General features: G+C 42.0%; 1 protein-coding gene across 14 annotated transcripts in view; it reads left to right on the top strand.

Annotated features, from left to right (window-relative positions):
* Window positions 1–7,487: 7,487 nt before the first annotated feature.
* The window catches only part of PROM1 (prominin 1), a 176,116-nt gene continuing 169,485 nt past the window's right edge, over window positions 7,488–14,118 (top strand). For 7 of the 14 annotated variants that reach the window (XR_012687512.1, XM_075194696.1, XM_075194687.1 and 4 more), the window contains exon 1: window positions 7,490–7,698. The gene's annotated coding sequence lies outside the window, so the exon portion shown is untranslated. Of the gene's footprint in view, window positions 7,699–14,118 lie in introns of all 14 variants that reach the window. The other 7 variants (XR_012687505.1, XM_075194688.1, XM_075194686.1 and 4 more) reach the window with 3 other exon arrangements.

Raw genomic sequence — 14,118 nt, 5'->3', positions numbered from 1 at the left:
TTAAATAACAAGTAAAACAAATATTGCACAGAACTGCATGCAACTACCTATTTACTACAATGTAAACAAACCAAAAGTCAGCAGATCCTCCATCATGACCCCTTCCACCAGGTACAAGAGGCTCAGCTATTTAACTTCCCACATCCTTTATGACTGCTGTCACCTTTGCTGTAACTTTTATTCGGTATATTTAACAGACTGAATTATTTTAAAATTTGAAGTTAATTTCAAAGAGGTTTTTGGGGAAATCACATGTTAAGAATAAGCTTATGCAATATCTAAAGGATACAACATTGTATTGAATTATATAGCAGTATAGTTATTTCTTCTGTTCTCTCCATTATGGGCGAGGAGTGATATAAATGTTGTATCCTTTACATATAACTGAAGCTTATTTTTAACCTTCTGACTTCCCCCCATATAAAAGCTAACCCCTAAAATCCCTGCAAAAACTCTGTGCATGGCGAGCTTTTAAGGAATAAGTTTACTTCGCAGCACTTCACTCCTTTCTGCAACTCTGTCTATTATGCCTTCCACATCAAGACTCATGAGAATGTATTTTTCTGTAGCCATCAGCATGAAAGAGTCCAAATGGTCCTGGGATACAGTATTCCTCAGTCTATTCTTGATAAACCTCAAGGTGAAGTTTCTCTCACAAGCAACTTGTGTGAATGATAGAGTCAGTATGTATTTGTAGGCCAGACCAATCACATTATAGGCATCTGCTAATAAATTGTATCGCCGTAGAATTTGATAGCAACGAATGGCACAGTTCTTACATGTCGCACATGGCTTATTCATCAGCTCCATTTCTATGTCAACACCTTCTTCACTCTGGTCTTCTGCAGGGATTTCTGTTGCCACTCGAACAGTATATTCTTCTAGCGCTGATGTCTTTAATTTTTCCCAGTGCAAAGCCAGATTAGTTAATTCACAGCGCAAATTTTCTGCTGTGGCGTTTTCAAATTTGATCAAGACTTTACTTAAGTCTTCCATTGCTGTGTTCTGAAGTCCTTGTTCTCTTATGATGAAAAAGTTCCTAGGGTCCAGACAAGCATAATCAGCGTACAGTGATCCACTGGCGAGAAAACGTCGATTTATGCTCTCAGTGATTATGTCAAGGATCACATTGTGTACTTGGATTTTATATGCTGTAATAGCATCACATATAACTTCATCTTGAGCAGACTCACCAGGCATGGTTTTTTTCTTCCTTAACCTTTTTTGAGGTAGAGTGGTCTGTACTTCAAGGTCACAGTCTTCAAGATCTTGCAGCTTGTGATTTGCCCACATTACAAAATTATCTGCAGTGTTCTTAACCCCATCAAAATCTCTTACAAGTTTTCTAAGATTTTCCTGTGTCCCAGACACCATGTGATGAGCTTTTAATATGTCCAAACCACTTGTTTGTAGATATTTTGACAATGGTGTTGTCAATTCAAATATACGAAGAAAAATTTGAGCTGTGAGAATGGTCTCGTATTTAAGAAGAGATTCCATAAATGTTCTTGCTTTTAGGCGCACTTCAGCTTTAGATTTTGGGTGCTCTTTAATCTTTGCCAATGTGACAACAAGGTCAATGTACAAAGCAGAATCAGGTTGTGAAAATGAGCCAAATACTTTTCTAAGTGCTGCATCTTTAGACCACCAGCGAGTTTCACCAATCACAGAGAGTCTTCGTTGGTGAGGGTCCTGACTGACACTTGGCCATGTATTCATGCGTTGAAAAGAGTCCCGAATAAATACTGCAACATCATTAATTAAAGCAAATAACGAGGCACTTTCAACAACACCTATTGTGGTATGTGCCAGTACTAAATTCAGTACATGCGCATAACACCAGACATGAACTTGGTGTGGTGATTCAGTTGACAACCATGTAGAGAAGCCTTTATATTGTCCTTGCATGTTTGCTGCGCCATCAGTAGAACTGCCAGTGCAATTATTTATGTTTATTTTGCATTTCTGTAGAACTTGCTTTACCAAGTTAAGAAAGTATTGAAGATTCACAATCTACCACTGCAAGGAGCTTCTCATGAATTTGATCTGTTACATAACGAACAATTACTGAACACTGTTCTTTTGATGTGATATCCTGAGTGGTGTCAATTTGTGCTGTGAACATCCCAGCTTCTCTAACATCACTTGCCACAGTCTCTTGAATAAGCTGTCGTATAGTTTCTATAACTTTGTTAAGAGTTGTTTTGGAGAGAAAAGTTATAAACGACCCTCTGCCCTTTCCTCTTGAATGCAACTTCTTGCTTTTTGCTATGCAATCGCTGATGTGTTCTCGTAGACAAGCATCGTACATGCTGAACAGTAAAACAAACTCTAAAAAATTGCCGTGATCGACAGAAATGTCCTCTAAAGTGTATGCAGCCTCAAATTTGTTTCCCCTATAGCTAAGTCCACGTTTAACAATCACTTTTATAATGTCTAGCACACGCTCCAATATCTGACGTCTTTTTTTGACTTGTTCTCTGTGTACAGACATTTGATTGCAAAGCAGTAAGTTATTGATATCTGCACTGCTGGCATTCAAAAAGTAAGCTTCAGCGCAGGATCTGTGCAGTACACTTTTTTCGTGTTCTTCAATTCTTTGATGAATATGTCTCATGTCTGTCATTCCTTCAATGAATGGATTTGTTACAGAAGTCTTTGAAAATGCCAGACAGACAGAGCAAAATACAGCGTTTTGGACCTCACAGTATGTCAGCCACTTGCGGATTGATCCATCTTTGCGAAGGACAGCTTTCTTTATGATATGATCACTTATATTTTGTTTTGGGTGATAACTAAAAAATAAAGCTAGTTGACTTGTTTTCGGCCGAACAAAGTAATTGAATGGAGACTGTGACTCTAAAGCTTGTGTACATGGAGAGCTACTGGTTTCCAAAAAAAATTGCCTTTCTTCACCCTCTTGTTCTGGAAAGGATTCCTTCATGACAACACTGACATCTTGTTCGGGTACTAGATCATATGTTAGTGCGGCAATTTGGTGCTCACACACAGATATAACTGACTGTTCCTTCTGTTGACTGGTGCTTGGGGATTCAGGAATACATAACTGAGTTTCACTTTCTTGATCAATTTGCATTTCTGAAACATTTTCTTCCGTGGATGTTTTCCCAGGAATAGTGTGACCTTGTTGATGACGACTGAACATATCAGTTATTTTAACGCATTTTTCGGCATCAGCTTCAAGAGTCTTCTTTTTCTTCTCCCTGATTTTTTCAGCTCCACCTTTTCGTTTTGGTTTGGAGTCCATACTTTCTTCCAACAGGGTACAAAAACTCTTCAAGGGAGACAATTTTGGGTTTATTTTTAATATTGTTGATAAATTAACCAATGAATTGTGTAAATTGTGAGATTTCAGTATATATATATATATATATATATATATATATATATATATATATATATATATATCTCACCTGACAAAGGAGCAAAGGCCACTAATTTTGTTAGATGCTCTTCTATTTTTGCTCAACTTTCAGTCCAATGCCTCCACTCAATGCTATGCTGTGCCTTATGAAAGGTATATTGACTGCTGTCTGTCTCTGGGATAATGGTGTCCCTCCTCTTCACTGATGGGAGATTCCTTCATGAAAACAAGTTAAGTGCATCAGCGAGTCTACTTTTGTACCAACATGCTAAAATTTTATTCCTTTGTGTGGGATATACAGAGCCAGATTAAGGGGGGGTCACAAGGGTACGTGCCCTGGGTCCCCCGCTTTCATGGGGCTGAGACTAAGGATTTACAATGCTGCAGCTCATTCCGGGGCCCTGACCTTAACTGTGAGTAGATGGCAGAAAATATTATAAAATACTAAGAGACTTTCCTTGCAACACTCATTCCTTGAACTTATCCAAAGATACCAGAAAGAGTAAAAATCCAATCAAAGCTTACAAAACCTCAACAAAGAAGAGAATACACCACTTTAACTTGTCCTGACCAATAAGCCTAAAATGTAACAAACATTACATAAATTAACTACTAATACAAGACTAAATGAGATTTGTCAACATATTAGTAATTTAAATTGACTATTTTTTTAGAATACATTTTAACACTCTAATCCATTCGGTCAGCCCATCCACTAAAAAATTGCATCTGTTCAATTTAGCCATCCACCAGAGAAACCAGAATTAAAACAGATTCAACCAAAAAAATGTACACAAAATATTTAGAAATCAAGTTTACCAAATAAAACTGGCTGATAAGTGAAGACAATAGCTAAAATAATATTTATCCAAATAATCCAGAGCATCTGAATTTGCAACACATAGAACAAAAAAGGTTAAGCAAACTGCGCTGAAGATGATTAATAAAAAGCATATAATAGATTATAAAAAAAAAAAAAACAATATACATACAGATGGCCAATTAGACATTCAGGGATACGTACAAAACGTTAAATTCATTTAATATTATAAATTAATACACAGTCACAACAAAATCATAAAATAACGGATAATAAAAAGACATTTCATTGCAGAGATTAATACGGACATATCAATAGGACACAAGAAAAGTAAAAAAATTAAAATAACCATCCTCAGCATAAATGGGTAACACATTTGAAAAACAATCGAAAGAACTGTCAGATACATGTAGTTGGACACGAACTAACCAAACCTATTCTGAAAATGTTTTGAGCACAGTCACAGATTAACAAGTACCAAGCAGTTTGCTACATTTACAAAAGCGGACTGTTCTGACTGCGTGAGACAACATAAAATGACTACAGTAAACCCAGGGCCTGATTAAGGGTTTTAGTCACCGTAGGGAAATACACCAACAGCGCCTCCCCCCCAATGTATAGGAATACTCCTAAATATAAATATTCTAAAATATTCTCCAGCATTCAATTTACATTGATTAGACAGTTGTCTCTTACCTGTTCTTGCTCTTCTCTCTTGCTGCTTTGTTGTCTTCTCGCTGACTTCTGGAAATTTGGAGTCCTGTACTGAAAATGCAAAAAATGTATTAAATTACAAAATGTTAACAAATCCAGAATGATTAGGTTCTTTAATTAAAAAAAACACCACCCCATTATTGCCCGATAACACTACCCCATTGTACAGGCATATACAAGTAATATCTGAACATTTGTGGTCAATAAAATATTAACCTCTACCAGCCCCATCTCACTGGTATTTAATATAATAGTGATAGTTGAACAGCCATGTAACTGCCACAAAAAAAAAATATCATGTCCCCCAAAACTGCCATATTTTTTAAATACCACCCAAGATATTGCATTAACCCTGCAGACATTTTCATCCCCTCTCCCCCCCCCCCTGCAGACATTTCATTAACCCTGTAGACATTTTCAGCCCCTCTCTCCCCCCTTCAGACATTTTCAGCCCCACCCTAACCCAAGACATTTCATTAACCCTCCAGGCATTTTCAGCCCCACCCCTGCAGACATTTCATTAACCCTGTAGACATTTTCAGCCCCTCTCTCCCCCCCCCCCCTTCAGACATTTTCAGCCCCACCCTAACCCAAGACATTTCATTAACCCTGTAGACATTTTCAGCCCCACTCCTCCCCCCCTTCAAACATTATCGGGTCCGCTTCCCCCCCCCCATCACATATTATCGGGTCCTGTCCTACCCCCCCTCCTGGCAGAGATAATCGGATTCTGTCCTCTCCCCCCCCCCCTTTTAAACATTATCGGGTCCTCTTCCCCCTCCCTTCACGTATTATCGGGTCCTGTCCTCTCTCCCCCCCCCCTTCAGAGATTATCGGGTCCTCTTCCCCCCCCCTTCAGAGATTATCGGGTCCTCTTTCCCCCCCCTTCAGAGATTATCGGGTCCTCTTTCCCCCCCCCCTTCTGAGATTATCGGGTCCTCTTTCCCCCCCCCCCTTCAGAGATTATCGGGTCCTCTTTCCCCCCCCCTTCAGAGATTATCGGGTCCTCTTTCCCCCCCCCCTTCAGAGATTATCGGGTCCTCTTTCCCCCCCCCCCTTCAGAGATTATCAGGTACTGTCCTCCCCCGTTCAGCGATTGACCCTCCATGCAGAGACTCCCCCTCGTTGGACCCATTTTGGCTGTGGAAAAAAAAAATGTACTCACCTCTGCAGCCTCCGGGAACCTGTGCGCCCTCTGATACAGTCCTACGCGGCCGCGCATAACGTTCTGACGTTACATCGCGCGGCCGCAAACCTGAAGCGCGGCCCCGCCCACAGAGCCGTCATGATGTGTGACGTCATGACGGCTCCACCGCAAGTAGGATTTTTTTTTTTTTTTATTTAATTAGCACAATGGTGATTGCAGGTAGCCGGACCGGCCCACGGTGCCATCGGCCCTTCTGGCATTTGCCAGAAGTGCCCGATGGCCAGTCCGGCCCTGCCCATACGTGATAGTCAACTTCTTGGCAAGCACTCTGCAGTTTGCTACCAACGACAGGAGACTGAAGTGAGGCTGGGAAGCCCATTGGCACAGGCAGGGGCGGATCTAGAAAACTACTGTACCCGGGGCGATTTAGGCCCCACCCCTTTCTAACAGTTTAGGCTGCCGACGGCTGCACAGTATGTGCAGGTCCGTCCAGCCGTGACAGGCAGGGACAGTGTGCTGCCCGGCTGCTCTGATTGTCACAATCAGAGCAGCCGGGCAGAACACTGTCCCTGCCTGTCACGGCTGGACGGACCTGCACATACTGTGCAGCCGTCGGCAGCAAGTGTCTGCTAGGGGGGGCGATCGCCCCCTCCTGGATCCGCCACTGGGCACAGGGAGGATAATGCTGCACACCTTTATATTGTCACTAGAGTGCTCTCTGCATTGTAAATTAGAAAAGCAAGCTGGGACTTGTAGTTTCACAACACCTGCAGAGCCACAGGTAAGCCAGGCCTGCCCTACACCTAGGTTTTACATTACTATAGAATATTGAATAAGTTTACAAAATGCCTGAATGCATTATGTGTTGTTGGCAACAGGTGCACTTTGAAAAGCCAATTCATCATATCAAGGTGCATTGCATAACATTTAATAGGAAACTGCAGCAAAGGCTACAGACATTAGAGTCCCACTAGTAACAATACGCAAGTTATAAATTCACTTTTGTATGGGAAAAAAAACACTTTCATGATGTAGTCAATAATTCCACATTATTTTCTCCTTTCATCCCTCAGTTAATGGTGAATTGTTTAAACTTTCTGCAAAGTGAATTTTCCTTTGGACAGCAACAGGTTTTATAACCTTGTCAGTTCTGTGACCTTGATGAGAAAAGTCCTCTCACTGCTATGAAAGTCACTTCTCCAGGCAGTGATTTAAATTCAGCCTGACTGTTCTCTTAAAATGTTCATGCATAAGAGAGTGAGATGAAAATATCCACCTTGCAGCAGCTAAGAGCCTTTCTGTCTGAGGTTTGGATAAGCTTTGGATGTGGAGCCCCTGAGAACTAGATCATGAATAATTCATTGTGGGTGGTCTTATCACATGAATGAGGATTGTCATTGGGTTGAAGCAGACCGACTCTCCCTTCAGTGGGTGCTCAATGAGAATGCAGCAGATAGACTCACTGCAGGCGAGAGAACCTAACAGCTAAGCAGTGCCACCGATGCACTGACCCCAGGGGGCAGATCATCAATGAAATAGAGCAAATTCCACTGCACACAGAGACTTTATTCCTTATCCTCTGCTGAGTGCAACAAAAAAAGAGAAGAATGATATACACTGGATTGGTCACAGGTAAGTCTGACACTTGTCTTTTCTGAAAGCACATAACACAGTACTGGATTTACAGCTCAATGTAATTCATTTTCCTAAATGGATAGAATCATATGATTCACAGGGTTCTATGACAAGTCACTATACAAGGTTGTCCTTGCTTGAGGACAGGTGAAATATTCTGGTTAGCTGATGCTCTGATTGACACACCTGCTGATAAGCAGTGATACTGACGGCTACATTGTAACCTGTTGAGACATCCTACACTGATTAATCAGATAGTGCCACCTTTTGTAGTTTGATGAGGGTGATTAACCCATTCTTTGCCAGACCACAATGCTTTCAGATAGCTGCCATGCCTTTTGGAAACAGGAAACAGGATTAAGTCTAATTCCATCAACCTGTTGTTTTACTGACAAGACTTGCTGTCTTACATTGATATCATTTCACGCTTGCTTTGTATCTGACTTTAAGCACAGTGAGTGGGATTGAAACCTAGAGACTGTGAGGGATAATAATGATTTGCTGTTCCCGCTTAGATCACATCTCGCATGCCAAGGAAAGCATTAAGGGTGGTCTGTTATTGACTGAGAGCTGTAACTGAGACTCTACCCCATTGACCTGTATAGTGACCTCCAGCCTTATAGTTGTACACCTGCATCAGTTGGTCTATGTGCATTTGTTCATGATTAACTCTTGTGCTGCCAGGGGCTGTGCACTGCATTGCTCAGATAAAATACAAATTGCAGTTGTTACATATAAAAAAAAAAGCAACTGCAACACAATTAGGCAGGAGATTTCAACAGATCTCATAGTGGGATCTATATTTAGCCTAATAGAATATGTGACAACATGACTCCTTTTCACCGCGTGATACTATTGATTCTGCTTTTTACATTTATTTTCCCAAATACAATAAGCCCAGGTAAAAGTGGAGTTAGGTCTCATTCCTCAGTCTGGCACATTAGTACTTTGTTCCCTTAAAGTTCTTGTACATGGACACAGGACTGTGCTCTCCGCAGCCCTCTCTGTGAACTTTAACAGGACTAATACAGGACTCATTTGTTAACTAAGGCTCATAGATGGTTTTGGTAACATTTAATTCTGACAAGCTCTGAGAAAAGGAGAAAATACAATTTTAAGAGGCACTAGATTGGCAGGTATGTAATAGTGTAAATAATATGGTATAAATATTATGCAATATCACATAAACTTACATACATAGTATAGAAACTGTGATCAACATCATCTTGCTGTTATTTGAAAATATACTAAATTCAATATACTTATAAGCAGGTCATAGGGTTAGGCTCTTATTAACTCAGTTATATTCATATAGGCAGCAAACTTATTTTCCTTGAAAATATCGGTAGTTTACAGTTGCTTAATCTATGGATCACTTGCTTATTTGGGTTGATAATTATTGTCTTATTGTTAATGATCCATGTGCTCGGTGTAAAGTATGGATCGTAAGGAGTGATTAACCCAGGGGTCACCAGCTCAGCATTTTTTTGCTATGATCATATGAATCCTGTGAGAATGTTATGAATTGATTGATGATCCCATGCTTATGTCAGAGGTCTTTAAACATAAACTGTGTGGGAGATGGCAGAGAGATTTCCTACGCTCAGTCAGTATTTTAAGGGAGCATTTTACAGAATGCTTATGCCAACATGTGTTACAGATCACACTTTGGTGTGGTGGGGTTCTAAACACCAAATGATACTGCTAATCCAAAATATAGTACAACCTGAACACGACATAAATACTGTGGAAGTGTAATTACATTTATTAGAGACAATAATAATTCCAAGTGGAATTTTAGAGATGGCAGTATGAAAAATGTAATGGGAATGTAAGTGAATGGAATATGACAGTTTTACAATGAAGGCAGTAGGAGAAGTGGCGGTATGACATACCACCGTATACACCCCCACTTCTACCACTGTATATACTGTATATATAATGTAAGTGACTGGAATGGGATAGTGTTACAATGAAGGCAGTAGGAGAAGTGGCGGTATAACATACCACCGTATACACCCCCACTTCCACCACTGTATATACTGTATATATAATGTAAGTGACTGGAATGTGATAGTGTTACAATGAAGGTAGTAGGAGAAGTGGTGGTATGACATACCACCGTATACACCCCCACTTCTACCACTGATTGTCGGGACAAGAGAAAACAAAAAATCAGTGGTGGTAGTGGGGGGTGTATACAGTGGTATGTCATACCGCCACTTCTCCTACTGCCTTCATTGTAACACTATCACATTCCAGTCACTTATATTATATATACAGTATATACAGTGGTAGAAGTGGGGGTGTATACGATGGTATGTCATACCGTCACTTCTCCTACTGCCTTCATTGTAACACTATCACATTCCAGTCACTTACATTATATATACAGTATATACAGTGGTAGAAGTGGGGGTGTATACGGTGGTATGTCATACCGTCACTTCTCCTACTGCCTTCATTGTAACACTATCACATTCCAGTCACTTACATTATATATACAGTATATACAGTGGTAGAAGTGGGGTGTATACGGTGGTATGTCATACTGTCACTTCTCCTACTGCCTTCATTGTAACACTATCACATTCCAGTCACTTACATTATATATACAGTATATACAGTGGTAGAAGTGGGGGTGTATACGGTGATATGTCATACCGCCACTTCTCCTACTGCCTTCATTGTAACACTATCACATTCCAGTCACTTACATTATATATACAGTATATACAGTGGTAGAAGTGGGGGTGTATACGGTGGTATGTCATACCGTCACTTCTCCTACTGCCTTCATTGTAACACTATCACATTCCAGTCACTTACATTATATATACAGTATATACAGTGGTAGAAGTGGGGTGTATACGGTGGTATGTTATACTGTCACTTCTCCTACTGCCTTCATTGTAACACTATCACATTCCAGTCACTTACATTATATATACAGTATATACAGTGGTAGAAGTGGGGGTGTATACGGTGATATGTCATACCGCCACTTCTCCTACTGCCTTCATTGTAACACTATCACATTCCAGTCACTTACATTATATATACAGTATATACAGTGGTAGAAGTGGGGGTGTATACGGTGGTATGTCATACCGTCACTTCTCCTACTGCCTTCATTGTAACACTATCACATTCCAGTCACTTACATTATATATGCAGTATATACAGTGGTGGAAATGGGGGTGTATGCGGTGGTATGTCAATGTTATTGCTCATATAGAACTGGGCTGGCACAAGCACTGTGGGAGTTGCCCCCCCCATCTCCACTGCTTCTTACCTTAGCAGATGCTGGGGGTGGCATCCTCTCCTCCTGGTACTGGCCGTGTGACATCATAGACAAGCTTCACCCTCCTAGCGTAACACTGACACTGAGGAGCAGCATCCTGCAATCCCACAGGTAAGGAGCTGCCAGCTGCTGAAACATCGTTTAGGGGAGCAGCATGGGCATTAGAAACACTGGCTCTGGGTACAAGAAATTCAATTGCACACTCTGTTTGAAGGTAATGAGGTTATATACTTAACATGGTCTGTAGGCCCCTCTTGTATACAGGTTACATCAGGCTGCACGGGAGTAGTCTGGCTCCCAACCTCCATCCCCAATACTGTCTGATCCTTATATCTGTGCACGAGGATGAGGGCAGGGGTGTGTTTGCCCTTCTGTCCACATGCAGCCAGATCCAGTGGGCGCACTGGTGTCACTATCTCTTGGCTGGGGGATTTTATCTTTAAATCCCCCAGCCAGTCTGTCTTCCAGGGGCTCAGACCCCAGGTGGACCACCAGGTGTTTGCTTTTCATTTTTAAATACATGGAAAATACATTTTAAACTGATAAATCCATATATTTGTAACTGCCCAGAGCCAGAAATAAGCCCAGTGCCTGCAATTACCAGACACTAGCACTGTACCTGTACTTACCCAATCTTCTCTTGGGCTCCTGTCCTGTGTACAATAGTGACAGGGAGGCACTAAACCAATGGATTATGAGCATTTACAGCCTGGGGCAAATAAAATCTGTTGTTAAGCTCATTAGGTTTATAGGGATGAAATGGGGATGAAGGCAGCCGTTCTCACCTCCCAGGCCCTCATCCTTGATCTAAATAGAGCAGAGCATGGGCCTCTTGTGCAATAGGCACATGCCCCGGACCACGCATGCTCACATGTGCCAGTCATCATCATCATCTTCACTGTATGATGTTGCACTAGTCCCCCAGCACCCAAGACACACGTCTCCTTATAGGTATGTCATACTTGCCAACTTTTCCTCATTGGCTTCAGGGAGATCCTGGGGGAGATGGGCATGGGGGGGCGGGGCTTGATGAATCACATCATTTTGGGGCTAAGATGACGCGATATTTGTGTCATTAAGCCCCGCCACTTATCTTTTGTGGGGGACTAGAACTGGGAGGTTGCCCTGTTCTCCTGGGAGGTCTCCCAGAAATGCGGGAGTCTCCCAGACATTTTGGGAGAGTAGGCAACTATGCGTTAAAGAAAAGCAGCTAATGAATCTCTAGAGACTGAAGTGTCTTTTACATTTCTGTCTCCATTACCGAAGTCATGTTGTCTTATCTGTCAGCCTTTGATTAAATCTTGGTCTCCATGAAAATGGCCACCTCCATAGGCATCAATACATGGACATGGGAGACAATTTCTGAACTGTGTCATCATGCCACAGATAACGAAGCCAAACACGTCTTGTACTGGCTCAGCATCAGGGAGAATGCCAGACTCTTCAGGGAGTGAGGGAGATCACCCCTATTTCAGGGAGTCTCCCTGACATTCAGGGAGAGTTGGCAAGTATGAGGTATATATCTGATTTCAGTCAGTCTTACCATACTCGTCTTATGCGTATGTCCATGTCTACACAAGCCAATGATTATGAACACAAAACTGCACCCTCAAACGATTGTGTAAAAGAATCGCTTTAATTGGCATTGAATTTTGTTCATAGTATTTATGTGGTGAATTATGTGTTAAGTGTTTTACACTTCTAGTCTGCTAAGCAGAAAATAATTCTTAAATCTAATGTCTCCATTTGCAGGTAAAACAGGATTGTTAAACGCACACATAATATTATGTGAAACAATAAATCTAGAAGAAATAAGATAGTATGTAATGAAAAGTCTCTCAGGGTGAACATTTCTCAATGTAAAAGAATACAAGAATGACAAATAGATTGATTTAATTGTAAATGAATGTAGTACAAACATCGATGAAAGCAAGTAGTTGTGTGCAGCACTTAGATTTTCAATTTGTATCAGCACAGGTTTACCTTTTCAAAATGACTCTAGGAAACAGCAAAAATAACTTTACAAATGAATAAATTTGAGCCTTTAAGGCTTAAAGAAATGTAAAATATGAGGTTATATTTACTTTTATTTAACACTATGGGGCATATTCAATTAGGTTTCTGGTCCGCGGGAACGCGCCGGAACGGGCTGCAAAGTCAATCCACGGTACAATCCACTGTTCCTCCCCCTACCCTCTCCCTGTAGGAGTCCCTCAGGGCTCCGTCCTCGGCCCTCTACTCTTCTCGCTCTACACTTCCTCCCTTGGTGCTCTCATCTCCTCCTTCGGTCTTCAATATCACCTTTATGCTGACGACATTCATCTCTACACCTCTTCTCCTGATCTTTCTCCCACCCTCCTCTCTCGTGTATCTGACTGCCTCTCCGCCATCTCCTCCTGGATGTCCAAGCGTTTTCTCAAAATCAATATCTCTAAGACGGAACTCATTGTCTTTCCTCTGTCCAGACTCCCATCCCGCCACGACCTCTCTATTGTCATCAACAACACCACCATCTCCTCTGTCACCCAACTCCGCTGCCTGGGTGTCACCCTCGACTCCTCTCTCTCTTTTGCCCCCCATATTCATGCTCTTGCCCAAGCCTGTCGCTTCCAACTACGCAACATCGCCCGCACCCGTCCCTTTCTCTCTCAGGATGCCACTAAGACTATCATCCACGCACTCATCATCTCCCGCCTGGATTACTGCAACCTTCTCCTCACCGGCCTCCCCCACTCCCATCTGTCTCCCCTCCGCTCTATACTCAATGCGGCCGCGAGACTCATCTTCCTCTCACGCCGCTCCTCCTTTTCCTCCCCTCTCTGCCTTGCCTTACACTAGATCCCCTTCCCCTACAGAATCCTTTTCAAACTCCTCACGACCACTTACAAGGCTCTCCCCCAGTCTACTGCCCCTTACATCTCTAACCTCCTCTCCATTCACACTCCTGCCTGCTCCCTGCGCTTGGCCAATGATCGACGCCTCTCCTCAACTCTTATCACCTCTTCCCACTCCAGAATCCAAGACTTTTCCCGCGCTGCCCCCCTTCACTGGAATGAACTCCCTCGTTCCATCCGCCTCTCTCCTACTCTGTGCTCCTTCAAACGTGCACTGAA

This window comes from Mixophyes fleayi, chromosome 1, assembly GCF_038048845.1.
Source record: "Mixophyes fleayi isolate aMixFle1 chromosome 1, aMixFle1.hap1, whole genome shotgun sequence".
NCBI lineage: Eukaryota > Metazoa > Chordata > Amphibia > Anura > Limnodynastidae > Mixophyes > Mixophyes fleayi.
The sequence above is the reverse complement of the archived record's forward strand: the minus strand, read 5'-3'. Positions and strand labels throughout refer to the sequence as shown.